Below are 22,883 nucleotides of genomic sequence, written 5' to 3'. Positions count from 1 at the left end.
AAAGATTTGAGAACACTGATAGATAACTCATTGAAACTAATGGTGCCGTGTGTGGCAAAAATGAGAAAAGTTTACTGGGCCTCGGGATATCTAACCAGAGAGATAAAGTATAAAACCCAGGAGCTAGAAATGAATCTGCAGAATGCAGGTATGGTCAAACCTGACCAGCAAACTACAGCGAGGTTGTCTAGGCATTGGAGGCAGTGCAGAAAAGGATTGCTTCCAGCTTAAAGTATCTGATTTATGAGGAGAGGTTGGAGACTTAAGATTGATTCTGGAGAAGAGAAGGCTCAAGATCCTTAGGAAAATATATATATTGAACAGTAATAATAAGTTTAAGCTTTCCTTAACCCCTGAATCATGGGGTGCGGATTCAAGCCTATAAAATGGCAGGTGTTTACACGGATTACCATTGACCAGAAACTTAACTGGACCAGCCACATAAATACTATGGCTACAAGAACAAGACAAAGACTGGATATTCTTCCACGAGTGACTCGCCTCCTGACTCAACACCTTTCCACCATCTACAAGACCCAACTCATGAGGTGAAGGAGTACGCTCCACTTGCCTACATGACTTCAGTTCCAACAGCATTCAAGATGCTTTATCCCATCCATCACCAACATTCACCCACTCCACCACCAGTGCAAAATTGTAGCAGTGTGTATTATCTACAAGATGCACTACAGCAATTCGCCAAGGCTTCTTTGACAGCATCTCCCAAACCTGTGACCCTTACCACCTCAAAGAACAAGGCCAGCAGACGCATGGGAACACCATCACATGCAAGTTCCCTGCAAGTCATACACCATACTGACTTGGAAATATATTTCTTCATCGTCACTGAATCAAAATCCTGGAACTTCATACCAAACAACACTGTGTGAGTACCTTCACCATATAGACTACAACAATTCAAGCTTCACCTCACCTTCTTGAAGGCAATTAGGGATGGGCAATATATGCTAGCTTTGCCATTAATGAAAAATAAATACAAATTTGGTGCCACCGATTAAAGGTCACCACAATGGGAAAACTGGACCAGTCTCATTTAAATGTCATATTTCGTGATATGATTTTTGTTGTTATTAACACCATATATCATTACTCATGAAATTTTACTGTATGTTTGTGTTTTATTGGATCCAGGCTGTAGAAAGCTCCTAAAGGTTCTACCCTTAGCTCTTGATATCAACCTATCAGATCCATTTGTGTTTGGTTCTTCTCCATTGTTTGAGACTCACTGTTGTCAAGGTGATCTGCCATGCTACATATCTCCTCGTTGTTACATCAGGACCAAAGCACTTAGCTTGTGTTCCTTCAGTAATTGTTCCTGTAACAGTCAGATATTATGCCCAAGATTATGTTTCCTGATGAACTCTGATTTCCCCAGTCTATCTCTGGTAAATTGAAATCATACATAGCAGCCTCATCCATTCCTCTATCCACATTTGGCCACACAGTACTTGTTCCAATTTCTCTATCTGATTTTGTGATTTATAACAGATATCTACCGTTCCTTCCCTTAATCTTTCATCCTATCCACAAAGTTTCTATCTAATCTGCATATGGATTAGATAAATTTATCTCTAATATAACCAAAATCTCCTTTGCACCCAGCTCAGTTTGTCTTTCAGTCTCTACAAAATAATTGTACATTTACCCAACCCTTATAATTTTTCAACCAGAGTTCTGTGATGCACATATCAGGGCTTTTCTTTCCTGAGGCTCCAAGCATTCATATTTAAGAGCTTTTGAGGAATCAATTTCCCCAACACCTGAAATGGGTGTGTTTGTTTATTTTGACACTATTTCCCCTGTATGGTCATATCTTCTCCACACTTAGCTGCTGTAACAATGGGTGCACTTGAACTAGTTGTGACAAAATCCTGAGATTATTACCTTCAAGGTCTTGCAATTAGGCTGAAAGTGAACTCCCCAGCCTCTCTCAAAAATCTCCAGCTGGTTATTTCCCTGTCACTGATTCCCTACAGGAATTTCTGTTTGGTTTTCCTTTCTTTTCCATCTGTTCTACTGTGTTGCTTACCAGGGTATCTGGGAAACAAAACATCTTTCACAAAACATGGTCAGGGCAACAAAACATATATCCCATAGTTACATTGATTTCCCCAGCTATCATTCTTGGCATATTTCTTCTTTTCCCATGCTTCACATTGGCATTGACCCAGGTATTAAAAAGGGAGTTGAGAAGAGAGTAGTGGCTGTTGAGGGGGGTGCGATTTTGCAATCAGGATCCCTCAGGATTTGCTGAATTTAACAGCAGCACCAGATTACCATTTTAGGATTCACAGCCCTTAAAGGCTGGCTGTCAAAAGGTAGTCCTGTGACACCAGACTGCAATTAGGGAGTGAGAAGAGGAAGAAATCAGGAGCTGGCGAGAGAATTAATGGTGTAGATAGGAAGGATATGAGAGACCAAGGGTCAGGGATCAGAACTCAATGTGGTCTCATAGAATCCATGTGGTACATCAATGCTGGGGGTGAAGAGATTGGGGAGGAGGGGAGAAGAATGCGGGAGGATATTAGGGATAGCAGGAGGAGATTGTGGTGTGTTGGATGGGTCTAGTTTGCTATGTGGGCCGAGGGAAAGCACTCCTGTTCCTCATGGCACACAAGCAGTGCTGGAAATACCCTTGCCTGTTCCCTGCAATAGGCCTTGCTTCTCTCAAGGCCCAGAAAATCCAGCAAACCAGCATTAAAGCTCAAATAGAGAAAGAAATCTGGGAAAAATTCATTCAAATATTTAAATAGGCAATCTGTCTCCTGGTAACCTGTACCCCATCTTCTACACCTCCAGCCTCTACCACTTTCATTCAAGCAGAAGTGGGCAGATCTGAGGCAGACTGTGTTTGGGTTTGAGATTTTTTGCATGTTTTGCTTCCCCGCTGACCCAATCCACCTGTTTTGGGGGTTAAAATTTCCCCCTTCCCAATTGTATTCCTCTTCATTTTCCTTCCCTCGTGACCTTTATTATAAGTATTGAGAGATCTATACCCATTGGACAACTTTAGAACCACATGTTTTGCCTTTTCTCCAGCCCCACCAGCCTTCTCACAACTGGTTATCCACTTCATTATCTCTGCTTCACTATTGTTCAATGTGTACTGATTACCTTCTGCAAGGTGTGTCCCAGAAACCTTTAATTCCTCTAAGAAATATCACCAAAACTGATCCTCAAGCTCTGCATTCCTCTGCTTGAGAGCAAGACTCCCTTCATACATATGTTTCTGGATAATTTGTAGATCCGGGATATCCCACATTATGTATTCCACACACATCACTAAGCTCCTGATCCTAGCATTACTATAATCCTATTTTATATGCTACTCTCGACTTAACTAATTAGAACTAATTCTCATTTATATCTGGTCTTTCAGATTCAGATCCACTCTGTCTCAAGCCAAGATTATTCCCTTTCCTCAACAGAAAAATGTGTGCATCTCACTTAGCTGAGCTCATGCAGACTGATAATGCTCTTCATTCATGCTCAGCCCAAAGACATGAGCCTTGGCTCATTATTTGCTGATACTTCACCCTGAACTGCTTCCTTGGCCGTTTTTTTTTTTGTCAGTGGTTTGTTGTTGTCTCCCAATCTAAGGGGCAGTGTAGGCCCCAAGTCTACCTCAGCTGGAATGGGAATAGAAACTCTGCTGTCGGTGTTATTCTGAACCACACACTTGGCATCTAGCCAACCGAGAAGTCAAGCTCCAAGATGAACTATTTAAACAACTATTTGGTAACTTGTTAAAATCTATAAATATATTGTTAGTTTTAATATCCATTACTGAAAAAAATTGAATATTGGTTTTATACTGAGTTTTAAAGTGTCTTTTCACCTTTGTCTGAAATCTGAATTGTACTCAATTTATTGATAATCTATTTGTTATACTTTATTTTAAAAATTATTGACAGGTTAAAAATTAGAAATTGAAATACATGCCCATTGCTTACTTCCACTTGTGTATTATATGGGCAGCGTTAGTTCTGTTTGGACTATGCGTTCTATGATTATAAAATTATTGGCCATCAGAAAATAAAATTTCAAAGATCAAAGGAACCCTGCAAAAGCTCACTGCTTAATTTTAAAGCTGTCAAACATTTCACTTGAAACCTGAAAACATTTGACAGGAACAAATGAATTTGCAATTCATGTAAATAGGATTGGAACAGAGGTCATGCTGAATAAGATAACCCACAACCTGTGTGCTTTGAAATATCAGAAACATTTGAGGATCAATTTAATCAATTTATCAACTTTTTTTTATCAGATTCCCACTGATAGTATTACACTCCCAATTGCAATTACCCTTAATAAAAGGCAAAATAAACACAACATGCAAAAGCTATAGGAACAGGTTATTTTCCAGTGTGCTTAATAGGTTGATGATCGCAATTATCTAGGAGAAGATCTTTGATGTAGGGTAAAGGGAGCAGAGAAGGCAATGGATTCCAAAGAATAGTATTGTGAAAAAGATGTATTGCTTGAGAAAGGGAAGGAGGTTACTGTTTAATGTAAGTTAATGTTGTCATTATTCTCTGTGAGTTATTGACAAAATGGCTGCATTAAACATGAAGATTAAGTTCCCATAATGGAAAAATATTTTAATCTTTATTGAACTTTAATTTATCTTCTGTCTGATTAAGATTGCATCATAACTGTCATCAACAGGGAGAGGAAAGGAGTAAGGTTTCTGTCAGTAAGAGTGACGCAATTGTAAAATTGCTGAACTGTGTTTATTCATGTACCAATTGGCAGGGAGTGAGGACTCATTTAAAGGAGTTGTCGATGGCACCATTCAGAAGGAAATATCTGGTGAAACCTTAAAAATGTAATAGGCCCTTACTTTAATGTCTGTGATTTATGCCTTTAACAATGTAGCACCTATCCATATGGATAGTTTTCTGCTAAAAATTGCTTGCGATAGCTACGATTCATTTCATTTAAGATATCCTCAGCAATCAAAAAAAGGAGACTTCTTTCCTTTCAGCCTGGGATAGTTTCCTACACAGTAAGATGGTCAACCTGCAGACATGAACCTGTACTTCACCATGAGTCAACACCTTCAAGGAGAGGTCAAATGTGGAGGACTTCTGGAAAGAAAATAAACAACAGCATTGCCCTAGCAGTTTTGATTAGAGAGAAACAAAAAAGAGCAAATCAACATTCATTCACACTACACTTAATTAAGCAGGAGCTTAACCAAGGGCAGAATTTTACTGCCCTGTTTCGGCGGAGACGGGGCTGTAAAATGCGACAAGACATTATAAACCCCATTGGCTTCGGCGGGAACATAAAATCCCGCTGCCGTAAAATTTCACCCAAAGGTTTGGTTCTTTTCCTAATTGCTCAGGACTGAAGATCTGGTACCAATCTGGTAGCAGTAATTCGAGAAGGCTCACCACCTTCTCAGCAATTTTTAGCAGCAAAATCCATATTCCCTAGAATGATTTTTTTTTAAATATCAAATCTCTCCAACAACATGAGTTATAGATTCAATTGCAATAATATACTATAAGTGTAATATAATGCAGGCATACAAAAGAGAGCTATAGATAAGAATCACCATTCATTCCACTTCTGATTGATCCAGGTGACCCTAAGGTCCTAAGGTCCTTCATTGTAGCATCCAATTGGTTCTTGAAAGACTTCAGAGTTCTCACTTCAGCTACTCTATCCAGGAATTCATGTCAAGTGCTGATCACTCAGTGTAAATAAAAACCCTCTATTATCAGTTGAAAATTGTTTTTTGTCTGTTTGAGCTTGTGATCAATACTCCAATCATACAATTTAAAGTATTTGCTTGGATTTACCATTTAATATATTATATACCTTTAAATTTGTTTCCATTTGTTCATGTTGGTGGTATCCTTACTTTTTCTAGTTAATGCTTTGTTTACTTCATTTACAAATTCTTCATTACTTCTTTCAGCCCCTATAGGTTCTTGCATCTTCTTCAGCCAGAATACTGTTTCTTTTTTCACAAGATTATGACCTGAGTCTGTGTCAGCTCCTGGTTGAGCTTTCAAGTTATTGAAACTATTTCTGCACCTTTGTCTCATCATTATATAGTCCAGTTGAAATTTTCCCGTACCATCAACATTTTCCATGTATGTTGTCTTCTTTAATGAAGCCCAAACCACATATTTGTTATCATGAGTCCTGTTCTTCTGCAAAATTCTACTAATTTTTGGCCTCACTCATTTCTTTTTCCGAGTCCACATGGTCTTACTTCTTTTTCATCTCTTCCTTCTCCAAAAATATCAATCCAAACCCCATAACAATCACATAGCTCTTTCCATTCGCCTGTTCAATTAGTTCTTCAATTCCTACCGTACATCATCAGCTTCCTTGTCTGAATGTTCGCTTATGGGTATTTATACTTGAATGATGATAATGTCCACTGGCTGCCCCTTTAGGTTCACTGGCATCAGTCTATTTGACTTACATCTCACTTCACTCACACAATTAGCAGCTTCCTTGTCTAACACTACTGCTACTCCCTGTTTCTTTCCTTCTCCTCCTAAGCATATCCTGTGCATTTCAGCACTCATGACGTGGCCTTCTGCTATCCACATACTCCAAGTAACCCTAGGATGTTTATCCTTTTCCATTTCTAGCTTTAGGTTCTGATTTAGGTTTCCTTGCCTGTTCATTGTTCGTATGTTCCACATTCCTATTCTTTTGATACTCGCAAGCTCATATATATGAGGATTTCACTGGATGGAGACCTGGAAGGGCTTACTCCCTTTCTTCTTGGTTTAACAGATCCAGTCCGTTGACAGGAGCTCATCGGACATACGAATTAGGAGCAGGCGTAGGCCACTCGGCACCTCGAGCATGCTCTGCCATTAAATAAGATCACGGCTGATCTGAATGTAACCTCAACCCCACATTCCTGCCTACCCCCGATAACCCGTCACCCCCTCATTAATCAAGAATCTATCCAGGTCTGCCTTAAAAATATTCAAAGACGCTGCTTCCACTATCTTTTGAGCAAGAGAGTTCCAAAGACTCACAAATCTCTGAAAGAAAAAAAATTCTCCTCATATCATGAGCAACCCTTATTTTTAAACCGTACCCCTAGTTCTAGATTCTCCCACAAGAGGAAACATCCTCCACACATCCGTCCTGTCAAGACTCCTCAGGATCTTAAAGATTTCAATTAAGTCGCCTCTTGCTCTTCTAAATTCCAGTGGAAATAGGCCTAACCTGTCCAGCCTTTCCTCATAAGACAACCTGCCCATTGCTGGTATTAGTCTAGTAAATCTTCTCTGAACTACTTCTAGCACGTTTATGTCTTTCTTTAAATAAGTAGACCAATACTGTACACAATACTCCAGGGACAGAATTTTGCCCTTGTCGGGCAGGCTCAGCGGGGGCAGTTGGGAAGCCGCCTGCCGCCTGCAATCGGGACCGGACCGTGGTTTCACGCTGGTGGGCCAATTAAGGCTCAGCGCTGCCTGTGCGGGTGGCGGGAAGAGGGCAAGCATGAACTTCACGCATGCTCGTGAGTGCACACTTGAAAATCTCCTTGAGGCACAGAGCTGCCTCAGGGCGATGGACAGTTTTTTAAAAAAAGTAAAGATTTTAAAAATGTTATAAGACATGCCCCCTCATGTGACTCTGTGGATGAGGTATCCTAAAAAGTGCAAAGGCCGTTTGGCCTTTTCGCCTGCCTGCCAACTGTAAGGTTGGACAGGCAGTGAAAAATTTAAGTTCATTATCCTTTTAATGGCTTTAACAGGCCTTATAATTGTCGGCGGGCACACTGCCAATTCCTGCACATGCCCACCGACCAAAATATTGTGCAACTGTGTGATGACATCAAGACGCTGGCCCAACGTCAACACACGTCATTTTTCACTCGAGAAGGTCGGGCGTGCACCTGCCCACCAAGATAAAAATTCTGCCCCAGATGTGGTCTCACCAATACCCTGTACAACTGAAGCATAACCTCTCTCCTTATCATTTATTATGAGGAGAATTGAAAACAATTAGTTTTCCTAATTACCTAGGACACCCAGATCCCTCGGAATCTCAGAGCTCTGCAATCTCTCATCATTTAGCTTCTTTTTTATTCTTCCTGCCAAAATTAACAATTTCACTTTTTCCACATTATACTCCATTTGCCAGAACTTTCCCCACTCACTTAACCTATCTATGTCACTTTGTAGCCTTCTTATGTCCTCTTCACCATTTATTTTCATATGTATCTTTGTGTCCTCAGCAAATTTAGCAACCATACCTTTGGTCCCTTCGTCCAAGTCATTTATATAAACTGTAAAAAGTTGAGACCCTAGCATTGATCCCTGTGGCACACCACTCATCACAGGGAAAGTTCATTATCCTTTTAATGGCTTTAACAAGCCTTTTAATTGTCGGCGGGCACACTGCCAATTCCTGCACATGCCCACCGACCAAAATATTGTGCAACTGCGCGATGACATCAAGACACTGGCCCGACGTCAACACACATCATTTTTCACTCGAGAAGGTCAGGGAAAGACCCATTTATGCCAATGCTCTGCTTTATGTTAGCTGAGCAATCTTCTTTCCATGCCAACATGTTACCCCCTACACCATGAGCTTTTATTTTCTGCAATAACCTTTGATGTGGCACTTTATCAAATGCCTTATCGAAATCTAAATAAAGTACATCTACCAGTTCCCCCTTATCCACAGCACATGTGACTCCTAAGAACTCCAATAAATTGGTTAAATATGACTTCCCTTTTACAAAACCACACTGATTCTGCCTGATGGCCTTCAATTTTTCTAAGTGCCCTGCTATAACATCTTTAAAAGTAGCTTCTAACATTTTCCCTATGACTGATGTCAGCCTAACTGGCCGCTAGTTTCCTGCTTTTTGTCTCCCTCCCTTTTTGAATAAAGGACTTACATTTGCTATTTTCCAATCTTCTGGAACCTTCCCCGTATCTAGGGAATTTTAGAAAATTGAAACCAGTGCATCAATTATTTCACTAGCCACTTCTTTCAAGACCTCAGGGTGAAGTCTATCCAGACCTGTGGATTTGTCAGCCCGCAGCCCTAACAATTTGCTTAATACCACTTCCCCAGTGGTTGTAATTTTCCTGAGTCCATCCTTCCCTTCCATTTCCTGATTTACAGCTATTTCCAGGATGTTACTTGTGTCCCCTACAGTGAAGACCAAAGCGAAATACCTGTTTAATTCATCCACCATCTCCCTACTTTCCATTACCAAGTCCATAGATGCACTTTCTGTAGGACCAATGCTGAATTTAACTCTTTCCTTATTTAAATATTTGTAGAAACTCTTACTATCCATCTTCATTTTACTAGCTAGCTTTCTCTCATACTCTAATTTTTCCCTCCTTATTAATCTTCATCGTTCTTTGCTGTTCTTTATATTCTGTCCAATCTTCTGACCTGTCACATGTCTTTGCATAATTATATGCTTTTTCTTTAAGTTTGATACTGTCTTTAACTTTTTTAGTTAACCACAGATGGTGGGCCCTCCCCTTTGAAATCTTTCTTCCTCGTTGGAATATATATATTCTGTGTATTCTGAATAGATACATTCCAATGAGAAAGAAAAATTCCTGTCTATGCTGTTGATGTTTATTTGTGCTGATGCCAACCTGAGCTGCTTTCTTGGTTAGGTTATTTTCAGTGGTGACTTGCCATTATCTTCCACTTTGATGCTGTTTTATTTGCTGACAACACAACCACTGTGACATGTAGTGCTGGGCTACAGTGGTACCAGTAGCAAACCTGTTGTAATTATGGTTTTATTTAGTGTGCAATGTACTTTTAAGAATAATACTTGTTTAGGAAGATCACATGATCTGTAGTAACCAATAGGAGAGTAGCATGGGCTACCTCAGCAGTCATTGTAGAAATAGAGTTGGAGTTGAAAGCACACATGTAGTTTCTGCTGAATACATTATAAATCAACTTAATGTTTCCACCTAAGAAGTGTCTGCAGATCAACTCTATCAACAATAGTAGCAACTCAACCACCCTTATAACAAACTGGCGATGACGATAAAACAGAATTGAGCAGAAGAAATCAAGTTAGAAAGAAAGCGGCACTGCACCTCGCCCAGTGATTGTAAGTAGCAAGCTCCGTTAGAATTGAAGAAGATATCCCTCTCAAAATGCTGCAATTTAGGAGAATTGATCCTTTTGAACAAACCACAGACAATTGGTCTCATTACATAGAACACATTCTTCTTTCAAGCAAATGAGATTATGAGGGAACAGAAGAGGCGAGTGATCCTCTTGAGTACTTGTGGGAGCAAAACCTACAGTCTGATTTGAAGTTTGAGGGCACCCAGTGCCCCAGATTTGAAAAATTTCGATGAATTGGTGAACCTTGTGAAGGATCATTTTCAACAAAAGCCCTCAGTCATGATGCAGAGGTTCAGTTTAATTTGTGAAATAGAGCCTCAGGTGAGACAATGGCATTCTAAGTGGCAAATTTGAAACAGCTAACGGAACATTGTGAGTTCAGTATGACTTTGAACTATATGCTTAGAGATTGTTTAGTGTGTGGTGTGAATGAGCACTTGATCCAGAAAAGATTATTGTCCGAAGTGAATTTGGGTTTCAAGAAGGCGCTAGAGATAGCACCGGTCATGGAAAGTGCAGAAAGAGATTCAAAAGCATTACAGGGCACACAAAATGGCACCGCCCTCCCCACTGGGTAGGAAAACCCAGCCGAAAAGGGCGCAAAAATGAAAGATTCTGCTGAGAAATGGGAAACAGCCCCTGCTAGCTGAAGAATAAAGAAAAATAACTTAGCAGCGAAATCAAACAATAATTTCAATAGAAGCAGTCTTTTAGCGATTGGCAGTTTAAAAAAAATCGAATGCTACTATTGTCACAGAAATGGACATATCATGAGGGAAGATTCAAGCAGACTTGTAAACAAAAGAACAAGCCCAATGAAATCTACAATGTAGAAGAGCCTCAAACAACAAATTCAGACATTTACTCATTGTTTAACCTAAAAGCTGGAAAGACAGAATCAATATTTGTCACAGTGAAAGTAAGTGGCAAACCTGTTAGAACAGAAGTGGACATGGGAGCTTCCACTACAGTAACTGGGGAACATATCTTCAGACATTTGAATAATGGTGAACATCAATTAAGTTTAGAAGAAACAGCTGTCAAGCTCAAAACATATATAGGTGAAGACATTCAAGTAAAAGACATAAGTAGAATAACTGTGCATTATGGAAGCAAATCAACCAAAAGTAAAACCAAAGTGTTGGTATTGAGAGGCAGAGGACCAAGCCTTCTAGGGCAAAATTGGCTAAGGAAAATCAACCTTGATTGCCACTTAGATTCCAAAAGGAAGCTGGAAGTGTTCCTGTTTTGAAAAAGGAGTGTGTAAGGACTCAACAACCTGAAGAAATGCAGGCTGTGCTAAGCCAAAACCTTGAAGAGCAGCAGATGAAATTTGAAGAGACCCTGTCTGATGACAGAGTTCGAGATGAGGTGAGCAACATTTGCAGGGAGAAAGAAAACTTGTTGAAAGACCTTCACACACAAGATGCCCTCAAGTCAAAGTTTGTACCTCTGGAAAAGTATGAAGAGAAACAGAAAGAATTCAGCACCTCTGAACAAACTGAAGAATGAGTTGGCAGAGAAGACGCAGCAATGCTCAATTTTCCAGGTGGCAACAAACAAATACAAAAAACAGACTGAAGAGCTGAAGAATCAACTAAATGAAGCCAAAGAGACTTTGGAAGCAAAAGTCACAGAACTTTCCAAGAAGCAGGCAGACAAAGATTGGCTGAGTAGTGGATAGTGTAGAGGATAGCCATAATCTCCAAAACGATATAGATGGGTTGGTGGAGTGGGCGGTAACGTGGCAGATGGATTTTAACATAGAGAAGTGTGAGGTCATACATTTAGGGAGGTCAAACAGTGGGATTACAAAATAAATGGGAATATACTAAGAGGGGTAGATGAAGTGAGAGATCTTGATGTACAAGTACACAGGTCCCTGAAGGCAGCATTTCAAGTAGACAAGGTTATAAAGAAGGCAAATGGAATGCTCTCCTTCACTGGTAGAAGTATAGAATATATAAGTAAGGATATAATGCTGGAATTGTATAAAACACTGGTGAGGCCACAACTGGAGTATTGTGTGCAGTTCTGGTCACCAGATTACAGGAAGGACTTAATAGCTCTGGAGAGATTGCAGTGGAGGTTTACAAGAATGTTGCCGGGGTTAGAAAAGTGTAGCTATGAGGAGAGATTGGATAGATTGGGGTTATTTTCCTTGGAACAAAGAAGGCTAAGAGGTGACTTAATTGAGGTATACAAAATTATGAGGGGAATAGATAGAGTGGACAGGATAAAATTGTTTCCCTTGATGGAGAATTCTAGAACCAGGGGACATAGATTCAAGATAAGTGGCAGAAGGTGTAGGGGGGACATGAGGAAAAACTTTTTTACGCAGAGGGTAGTGGGTGTCTGGAATTCACTGCCCAAGTTGGTGGTAGAAGCAGAAACATTAAATCCTTTTAAAAAGTACCTGGATCTGCACCTTATGTGCTGTAAGCTGCAGGGCTATGGGCCAGGTGCAGGAAGGTGGGATTAGAAAGGACACCTGGGTGTCCTCGGGCTGGCATGGACATGATGGGCCGAATAGCCTCCTTCTGTGCTGTAACTTTTCTATGGTTCTATGGTTCAATAATGAAATTTTGGGAGACTCAGCCACTGAGCTCAGAAAGTTGAACTGGCATCTGAGAGAAGTCTGGCCAATATTGAAGTCAAAAAGAAGGCCCTGATTAAAGTCTGCGCTAGAAAAAGGGAGGCATGTAGAAGGGAGATACAAAAATAGTAATAGAGTTTTAATTCTGGCAGCATACGAATACACTTCCGTGCATAGGCCTGGCAATCGAATTGCAAATGCTGATACCCTTAGTTCTTTGCCTTTACAAGAAAATGGTGAGCACATCCCAGTTCCACAGGAAATTGTCTTACTGTGAAACTTCTTAGATTCCTCGTCGATATGCATTCCACAGATCAGAGGCTGAACAAGTTGAGACCCAGTCCTGTCTCAAGTACAAGAACAAGTGCTACACGGTTGATCACAGGAGTCTGTGTCTGATGAAATGAAACAGTACTTCAACAGAAGGCATAGAATAACCAGCCAGGATGGCATCTTATTGTCGTGAACACGAGTGATAGTTCCTCCAAAGGGAAGGGAGCCAATCTTAATTGAACCACACAGCACCCATCCAGGAATTTCCTGAATGAAGGCCATAGCACACAGCTATCTATAGTGGCATGGGATGGATAACAAAATGGACAGTTTATTAAAGCACTGTGTGCAATGTTAGCAACTGTAAAATTTACCAGTGACAACTCCATTACACCCATGGGAGTGGCCAGGTAGACCCTGGGTGCGGTTACACATTAACTATGTTGGACCTTTCCTGGGAACAATGTCTCTGCTCAATGTCACTGTCCATTCAAAATGGTTGGACATATGTGAGGTGAAGTCACCAACATCGGCTGATACAATTGAGAAACTACGTCAAAGTTTTGCCATTCAGACTAACAGAAATAGTCATTTCCAATAATGGCACAGCATTTACAAGTGCCGAGTTTCAACAGTTTATCAGCCTCAATGGTATCACTCATGTAAAAACTGCGCTGTACCACCCTTCCTCAAACAAAATGGCCAAAAGGGCAGTTCCAACGTTCAAGACAGGCACGAAAAAGCTAACTGACAATTCCTTGGCAACCAAGCTAGCATGCTTTCTTTTTCATTACAGGACTACCCGTCACACAACAACAGGTGTCACACCTGCAGAGTTATTGCTGAAACACTGTCTCAGGATGAGATTGAGCTTAATTAGCCAGATTTAGAGGGAAAGCTGGAAAGGAGTTGGGTAAGCCAGAAAACTAGACACGACTGGCATAGTCACGAGATGAAATTTACCGTGGGAGAGCTGGTATACATGAAGAACTTTGGAGAAGAACCAAAGTGGTTACTGGGTGAAATAAGTATGGTGACTGAATCTCTATCTTACCACGTGGAGGTGGAAGGCTGGATCATCCGGAAACATGTGGACCATTTAAGGAAATAAAGACAAATCACCAAGATTTGGTTCCACCAATGATCATGACCAGATCTGTGTTTCTGTTGAGGATACTCAACCCAGGCCTGACATGTCTGATGTTCCTCTCAGAGTTGAGGATACAGAACTGCAAGTGCCACCAAAGCAGCTGATGTTCAGGCAACTCCAGGAAAGGAGGTTCCTGACAAAGAATCTGAAGTTGTGGAGCTGCAAAATTCCACATGTACCAGGAAACCACCTGAAAGGCTGAACTTGTAAATTCCTTACCTAGTATAAACATTATGTTGCCTTGAAAAGCATGTACTTGTAAATATAACATGTATTGCCGAGTTAAAGGGGGAGGTATGTAGTAATTATGGTTTTATTTAGTGTGTAATTACCTTTAAGTACAATGCTTGTTAAGGAAGATCACATGATCTGTAGTAGCCAATCAGACAGTAATGTGAGCTACCTCAGCAATCAGTGTAGACATAGAGTTGGAATTGAAAGCACACATGTAGTTGCTGCTGAGTGGATTGTAAATAACTTAATGGCCTGAATCTTCTGGTTGGCGTGCAGGGGCGGGCCCTGCTCGCTGACATGTAAAAAGACGCAGAGTGACGTCGGGCTTCCTGAGTCGGCTGCACACCCGCCGAAATGTCAAAGGCCTATTAAAGCCATTTAAATATCAATTAAAAGAATTGACAGAGCTGCCCGTCCAACCTTAAGATTGGCAGGCAGGCAAAGAGCCCAGGCGACCTTCGCATTTATCATGAAACCTCATCCATAAGGATGACAATTCAAAAAGGTTTTTAAACTTTAGTAAAGATTTTTAATAAAATACATAGACATGCCCAGCTCATGTGACACTGTCGCCTGAGGGGACATGTCCAAATAATTTTTAAAAATCTTTTTATTGATTTTTTGATAATGAAATTGAATTTCTGTGCTCTTTCGCACACAGGCCCTGATTCCGTCTCCTCCCCGAGCCTGCACAGGGAGCGCTCAGTGCTTCCGGGTGCATGTCACACTGGGCGAGCTTTAATTGGCCTGCCAATGTAAAATGGCAATGTGCAGCCGATTGTGGGTGGCGATCAGTTGCGTGCCCGCCTGTGCCCGCTCCTGCTTAGCCCCACCGACAGCGGAAAATTCTCCCCAATGTTTCCACTCAAGAAGCATCTGCAGATCAACTCAATCATTAATAGTACAACGATAATAGTACCCCAGCCACCCTTACGACAAGTCCTCACACGACTGATCTGACCATCAAGGAGGGAGGCACAAATAGCATAGGGCAGAATTTTCAGGCTGGCCGTGCAGGACTGGGCGCAGGCAAGCGCGGACCCGATCGCCTCCCACGATCGGGTCCGCGCCGCCATTTTACACGGGTGGGACAATTAAGGCATCGAAACTGCTGTGACTGCTGGGTCCATTGCCGATCTGGCAGCCTGTTTAAAAGGGCTCCTGCAGCCTTGCAATGTCTGTCAAACATGACCAGTGGAAGGGCTCCCCAGAGCGCTGCTGGTGAGCAGACTAGGCAGGTGGGTAGGACAGGGGGGTACTGTGCTCCTCGTTTCTCAGATGATTGCCTTGCTGCCCTCCTCGAGGAGGTGGCAGCACGGCAGGAGGTCCTTATTCCCAGGGAAGGGAGGAGGAGGCCCCCCAACATGACCAACATGCCTGGGAGCAGATGGCGAAGATAGTGAGCTCCCTGGTGTGGTGCGACGCACCTGGATCCAGTGCTGCAAACGTTTCAACAACCTTTTACGCTCTGGAAGGGTGCTTACCATGTTGGCATTGGTCACTTAATCCAGCAGATAGGCTTTCCCCCTGGCTGCCCCCCCACAACTTTGAGTTCAGTTGCTGCATTGAATCATTGACGACATGTGTCCTTCACTGGGTGGGCCAGCAGATATTGGCCATGCCGAGGTCACCCTGAGAGAGTGGTTCTGCACCCACAGCATGTGGTACACTGAGCCCATCATTACTATTTTGGAGGCAACCTGGAGGATCTGCACCTAGGCGCAGTGCTGGAACTGCAAAACATGTCAAAATCAGGGCGCTGACATGCTGGGAGGGGAGCTTCCAGGTAGCGTGGCACCCATCCATCTGCTTCCCTTTGCGTTCCACGTGCTTGCACCTCCTTGCTCTGCAAGGTTGGACCGTGTGATGCCAAATGTGATGTAGGCAGCATTTGGCCAAAGTGGGGGCACAGGCCTGGCATCTTGGTGTGAGTGTGTGGCAGCTGCAGGGTGAGCAGGCACTGGAGTCCTGCAATGTTCCACTCTGGTTGGGGTGGGATGGCAGCGAAGAGATTCCAGGTACAATTTGCACTAATCAATGCTCCTCTCTCCTTTTCAGGAGAAGAATGCACATAATGCCGCCGAGCGGGTGAGAACTAATGGGTGGATGGCCCAGCTGGCCATCATTACCAGGTTCGAGAAGGAGGCCCTCAATCTGGAGATACGCCATGCGCCAAGCTCCACCGGTGTTGGTGAGGCTGGGGTGCCGCAGGCAGGTATGTTAGCCCAGCACTGAGGTCACCATTAATGTCCCAGCAGCCATGGCACTGATCAATGTTCAGTGATTGAAATTTACAACATGGATTGGCCATTGCTTATGGAAGGAAGAGTGCATAATGATCAGGGAGACAGGGATGCACATTGACATTGCCTCCATGTTACCTAATCAAATGTCCTTGTTCTTCCTTTCAGCATCAGTGGATCAAAGGGGCCCCCTCTCACATCTGAAGGCATTGAAGTCTCTGACCCACCAGCGTCACACCATCTCTACCAGGCAGACACCAACGCAGATACTAGCACCTCGGTGAGAATTAGAACATCGGCTAGTGAGCCGGCTCAGCGGTGAGAGCCCTTCACAGTTGCTGGAGGAGCTGGCAGAGACAGAGAGTGCCCATGGCGCTAGGAGTCGGAGGACTGCAAGGGACCAGGCACATACTCAGTCGGTGGCTGATGATGTGCCTCTGGAATCATCGGTGAGGCAGCAAATGCTGGAATTCCAGCAGGTTGTGCAGGAAGATCTGGCGGAGATACATGAGGCTATGCTTGGCTTGGTCTTCAAGGTGGAGGAGTCCATGCGGACCAGCGCTGTGCAATGAACCTCATGTCCAAGCGTCATGCTTCCTCCATGGAGAGAGTGGTGATTCTCATGGAGAAGCTCCTCCAGGAGACCAATCAGGGCTCCCTGGGAATGTGCATAGATCAGCAAGCCCTTGCATCGGCATTTACCTCAGCTGGTCAGTGCCAGTGTGGGAGATGGTCTGGACACCAAGTTTCCCAGCTCGGTGCCCATCCATACATGGTGAGCAGGGAGGTCCGAAGCGACCTCATGTCAGCGCAGCAGCTGCCTGTCATCTCTGCAGGCTCCTCTCAGGGTGCTCCGGGTGAGGACAGCAGCTCCTCTGCCCCTCTGCCAGTGACCGTTGCATCCGATAAGGCTGCGACGACTGGGGAGATGCCAGCTATGGAATTCCCTCCCAGGCGGGGTCAGCACAGGCTCCACGGGCAAGATGATGTCCGCCAAGGCCATTGAGGCCAACAGGACAGCAGAGTCAGCAGACTGTCTCAGATGCCAGTGCCAGCGAGGGGACAGCACCTAGATATAGCACCCAAAAGTGTAAATTTAAGGCACCTTAGGCACACCATGGGTTTCTCACTGGTGCTTTTGTGTTGCCTCACAATGAGGTCATGATTAGTTGCTGTGCTGTTTAACACCTTTGTCATTTTGTTTCCTTATGTTCTTTTTGTTATACCATTAAATTTAGATATGTGACCATGGCTGAGGGTGACTCTTTTCCTCTGCAGGTGGATGGTTATCCATGATGTTATGAGTGAGTTATGTCACACTGAGTTTTATTGACAAGGCCCTTAGTTAATTTGCCAATCCAGGCAGATTTAGCACTCCGATATCGAGTATGGAGCCTGCAGCACAGGCTTGTGTTGGAGGTCCATCTGTGGTGTTCTAGCTAAAAGTTCATTGGATTAAAGCCTCCTGGGTGTCCCTGCCTCCTTGGAGTCTGCCCGGGTCAGTGTCTACACCCTCAGCATTTCCCTGTGCGTGCTCATCCTCTGACTCACTGCTGGACTCATCGTGCGCAACAGCCGTGACTGCTTCTACATCTTCTTCACCCATGGCGTCCCCCCTTTCCAGCGCAAGATTGTGGCGAGTGCAGCATGCAACCATCATCAGCAACACACGATCTGGGGGGTACTGGAGTGCACCCCCTGAATGGCCCAGGCATTGGAAGAGCATCTTGAGAAGACCGATGGTTCTCTCCATCACAGCCCTTGTAGAGGCATGGCTCCTATTGTAGCACTCCTCAGCTTCTGTTTTTGGATGGTGGAGAAGCGTCATGAGCCAATTTCTGAGGGGATAGCCCTTGTCACCCAGAGCCATCCATCAGCTGGGCTGGAGTACTGAAGAGCCCTGGAACCTGGGAGTGTCTGAGGATGTAGGTATCGTGGGAGCTGCCTGGGTATCTTGCACAGACTTCTAGAATCTGCATCCTGTGAGCACACACTATCTGCACGTTCATGGAGTGGAAGCCCTTCCTGTTGAAGAAGGCACCAGGCTCACCTACTGACACCTTGATGGCCACATGTGTACAGTCTATTGCACCCTGGACAAGGGGGAAACCAGCAATGGCCGCAAAGCCTCTGGCTCGCTGTGTCTGGCTGGCCTGGTCCCAATGGTAGTGGATGAATGTCAATGCACGCCTGAATAGAACGTCTGTAATAAGTGTGGACAGCTGATTGGGAGATACCGCAAAGATCACCCACCGAGCCCTGGAAAGAGAAAGAGGCATAGAACCTGAGGTTAGCTGTGACCTTCAGAGTCACTGGCATGGGGTGTCCACCCACACAGTTAGCGGAGATCTCAAGGCCTATCATCTGACAGATAGAGTTGACTGTCTCCCTTGAGAGACGGAGCCTCCTTTGGCACTGCACCACAGACATATTGAGGTAGCTTCTTCGCCTGTATACCCTGGCAGCAGGATAGTGGCATCTTCTGCTGCCCCTTTTGCCTTGGACTTCCTGCTGGCCCTGTGCCCCTTGTGCCTGCACCTCTCCTCCCAAAGGTGGCTCCCCTGGAGGCTGAATGTACATTCTTGGCCTCCTCCCCCTTCTGGCCCTCCCTTCCTCCTCAGAGGAGATGCCTCCAATAGAAAGCACAACTCCCGTTCCCAGGATGAGGGAAGGCTTCCTGAAACCTGCAGGCCCCAAAAAGGATCTTCACTGTAGAATGCTGACCTGAATGTTGTGAGTCCTGTCCAAGCAGCTGGTATGAGTTTTGAAGTATTTCTGCTCTCACAGGCAAGTGTGAGTAACTTTCCAAATTAAATATCTGACTGAGCACATTCGCGACCCCACTGACCCCTCTTTCCCGCCTGTGGATGAGGTTTATACAAATGTCTCCTACCCGCCTGCCCATTGCGCCCGTGCGACGACCTGAAGATAGCACGGGCCCCGAAAAATCGCCATCAATTGGTGGCTCAAGGGCTTTAAGTGGCCCGTTAATTAATGGCAGGCACACATCAGAGATCATCGCGCGCCTGCCCACCGAAATATTGCGATGGCGTGGTGATGTCAGGATGCTCGCCCGACGTCACCGCGCGTCATTTTACATGGTGTTGTGTGGGGCCTACCCCCACACGTCAATGGGAAAATTCTGCCCATAGGGTTTTTAAGAGGAAAAGATCAAGAAACCTTGGATTATGACTGCAATTTGCAAAAGATAGAAGAACAGAGAAGATGGAAGAATATCAATACTGAAGAATGCAAGTTGAAATACAGACACTTGAATGATAAGTTAAGAAGAGAAAGAGAAAAGGTATGAGAACAATAATTAAAAGACCAGTGTGATATAGTCAAAGAGCTGGATTTTATGGGGGGAACATATTGCTCACCCCCAACACTCCGCCCCCTCCAGTGGAAAAGTAGAACTGACCTCTTGTTAAAAAGGCTGCCCCACAGCCTTTAGAGCTGTAACAAGCTCAGCATGGGACTTGTGCCTCACAGTAGAAGGGAGTCCCACCCTCAAGAGTTGGCAGCCAATCTGATTGGCTAGCAGCTGTTACAATCCGAGCAGCACCAGAAATCAGTAATCGATGTTGCTGGGGCTGCAAGCAGTCCTGCAAAAAAGACAGTATAGATACCAGACTATGACACCTTAGGGAGGGGACGGAGGGCTTTGGGGGATCAGGTAGAAGCCAGGGGAGAGGCAAAAAGAGGGGAGTACCATCTTGGAGGGCGTGAGCCCCCGATGCACCTTAGTTAGCACCTTTTACATTCTCAGTACACATTAAAGCATTTTACAGCCAATCAACATAACGTTAGCTGTCTCCTTGCAAACTGAAAAGCACAGTGCATATCAGCCATGGCTCAGCTGGTAGCTCTCACCTCTGAATCAAGGTTGTGGGTTCAAATCCCACTCCAGGAACAGAAAAATCTACATTGACCGTTCAGTGCAAAACTGAGGGAGGGCTGCACTGTTGGAGGTGTTGTCTTCCATATGAAATGTTAAACTGAGGCCCCAACTGCCTGGGTGGTAGATGCAAATGATCCCATGACAGTATTTCAAAGAGCAGGAGAGTTATTCCTATGTCTGCCTCAGTATTTATCCCTCTGGCAACATTACAAAAGCGGATTAACTGCTCATAATCCAACTGCTTTTTGTGAGAGCTTGCTGTGTGCAAATTTGCTGCCATGTTTCCTCCATTACAACTGTGATTATAATTCAAAAGTTATTCATTGGCTGTAAAGTGCTTTGAGATGTCCAGTGATCATATAAATGTAAGTCTTTTTTTTATAGCTCAGGTCTCTTAACGCTAAGGGCTGGATTTTCATGGAGGTGGGAAGATTGAGATAGAAACCTTCCTAACCTGCCATACCTGTTTCCTTTAAAAGTCACCATATTTTCATTCCGAAGAAGAAGGGTTGGAATGGAATAGGGCCCGCCATCTCCAAAGGCAGGCCTGAGATGACAAAGGAAACAGGCGGAAGGCCAGGCCGACAGGCTGGAATTCCCACCTCCATTTACTGGGACATTGGCCCAGTTTTAATGATGAATGCCAGGCCCTCAAATCCTGAGCACCTCCATATGCCACTTCTATGCCCACATACAATCATGCCACCTTCATATTCCTTTTTGGTCGCCCCTATGTAACTTGCATAGTCACTCACCCAGTATACACTATGGGCAGACTTCAGTATATCTTTGAAATTAATATAAAAAAAATTAAGTATCAAACAATCTATTAGAGCTGTCATATTCAAAGACACTCCACTAAAAAGATCTCTCAGCATAAAACCCATACAAAAATGGGAAAAACCCTCAAGTTGCCAATCTGTTATAAACAAACATTTATCACTGGCAACTTCAAAGACAGGAAGTCCTTAAATAACCTCTTAAAACTGTGAAATTGTGAACACAGACCTCCTGCTGTGATAAGTGGTTATGGACCTTTTGAAACTCAGCCAAGCATTCATGATAGCCCCAACTATCAAAATAAACCTTGAAATGTCAACAATGGAGTCCATTGAAACTGAAACGTTAGATGGCCTTAATTTTATTAGTTCATCTGATAGTCTTTAATGTGGAAAATGATCAAATGCCTTCTGGAATTCTAAGAAAAACAAGATGTGAGGCTTATGACTGCTTACTTGAGTAGTTACTTCCTCAAAGATATCAAGCTGCTTGTTCAGCTAGAGGGCAGAATTGTCCCAGATTTGCACTAAGTGCGGTAGTGGGCGTGAAAAAGGTTGTTCTATCTGCTGGCTGCAATGACGGGTATTCTCACAGATCGTACCCTTCCTGGCACCTCCTGCCTCATTAATAATGCATTCACAGGAAACACACCGGATCACTGGTGGGGTGGCCTCTGATTCGCCTGCAGCACCATCATTTCAGGCTTTCTGTAATCTAGCAGCCATATTTAAAGGGTGCCCCTGCACCAGAGCTGGCACTCTAAGGGATAGGAAGCTGCTGGGAGCTGATGGCTGCCAAAGGGAGGAAATATGCTGCCCCAAATTTAGTGATGCCTCCCTTGAGGCTGGATATAGTGGAGGCCCACCATGAAGTCCTCTACCCCCACTCTGGGCAAAAGTCAGCAAGCAAGGTGATAAATCCATCATGGGAGGCAATGGAAGTGGTGGCCAGCACCAACACCCTGCAAAAAAGAGGACAGCCACACAGTGGTACAAGAGGATGAATGATCTCCTCCGTTCTGCCAGGGTAAGTCACCATTCGCATCACTCTCAAATCACACTCACAAACCCATCACACATCCACAGGTATCTCACTCACTGCCAGTTCAAGGGATATCACCATTCACTCTCTCAGACACACCTTCATCTGCCCTCATCCCATCCATGGCACCACTCACCACCCACACCTGCCAGGCATCCTTCTCATCTGGCTTGGCAGGCATCCTGCTTACACTCTCTCCATCTGTATTCAAGCAGGACAAGCTGGCACACAATAAAAGGGAGAGGTCGCAGATTGGTGGAGGAATGCCTGACATTAAGGTCCTCAAATACTTTGAAAATAGAGTCATCCAGCTGGCCAGCGACAATCTGGAACATTCCTGTGCTAACAGCAAGGTCAGCAGCACTCAGCCAAGTGAGGATCCAGCAGTGCAACATCCGTCAGCCGACCATGCTGTGAATGAGTTCCCCTGTTCCGCAGTCCCCTGCCATGCACTAATTAACTCTCCTTATTTTCGCAGGCACATCTGGGAAGCAGCCAAGGGGGTCTACGAGCAAGTTCTCGATGCAA

This window comes from Carcharodon carcharias, chromosome 14 (genome assembly GCF_017639515.1).
Source record: "Carcharodon carcharias isolate sCarCar2 chromosome 14, sCarCar2.pri, whole genome shotgun sequence".
In the NCBI taxonomy this organism is placed as follows: Eukaryota; Metazoa; Chordata; class Chondrichthyes; order Lamniformes; family Lamnidae; genus Carcharodon; species Carcharodon carcharias.
The sequence above is the reverse complement of the archived record's forward strand: the minus strand, read 5'-3'. Positions refer to the sequence as shown.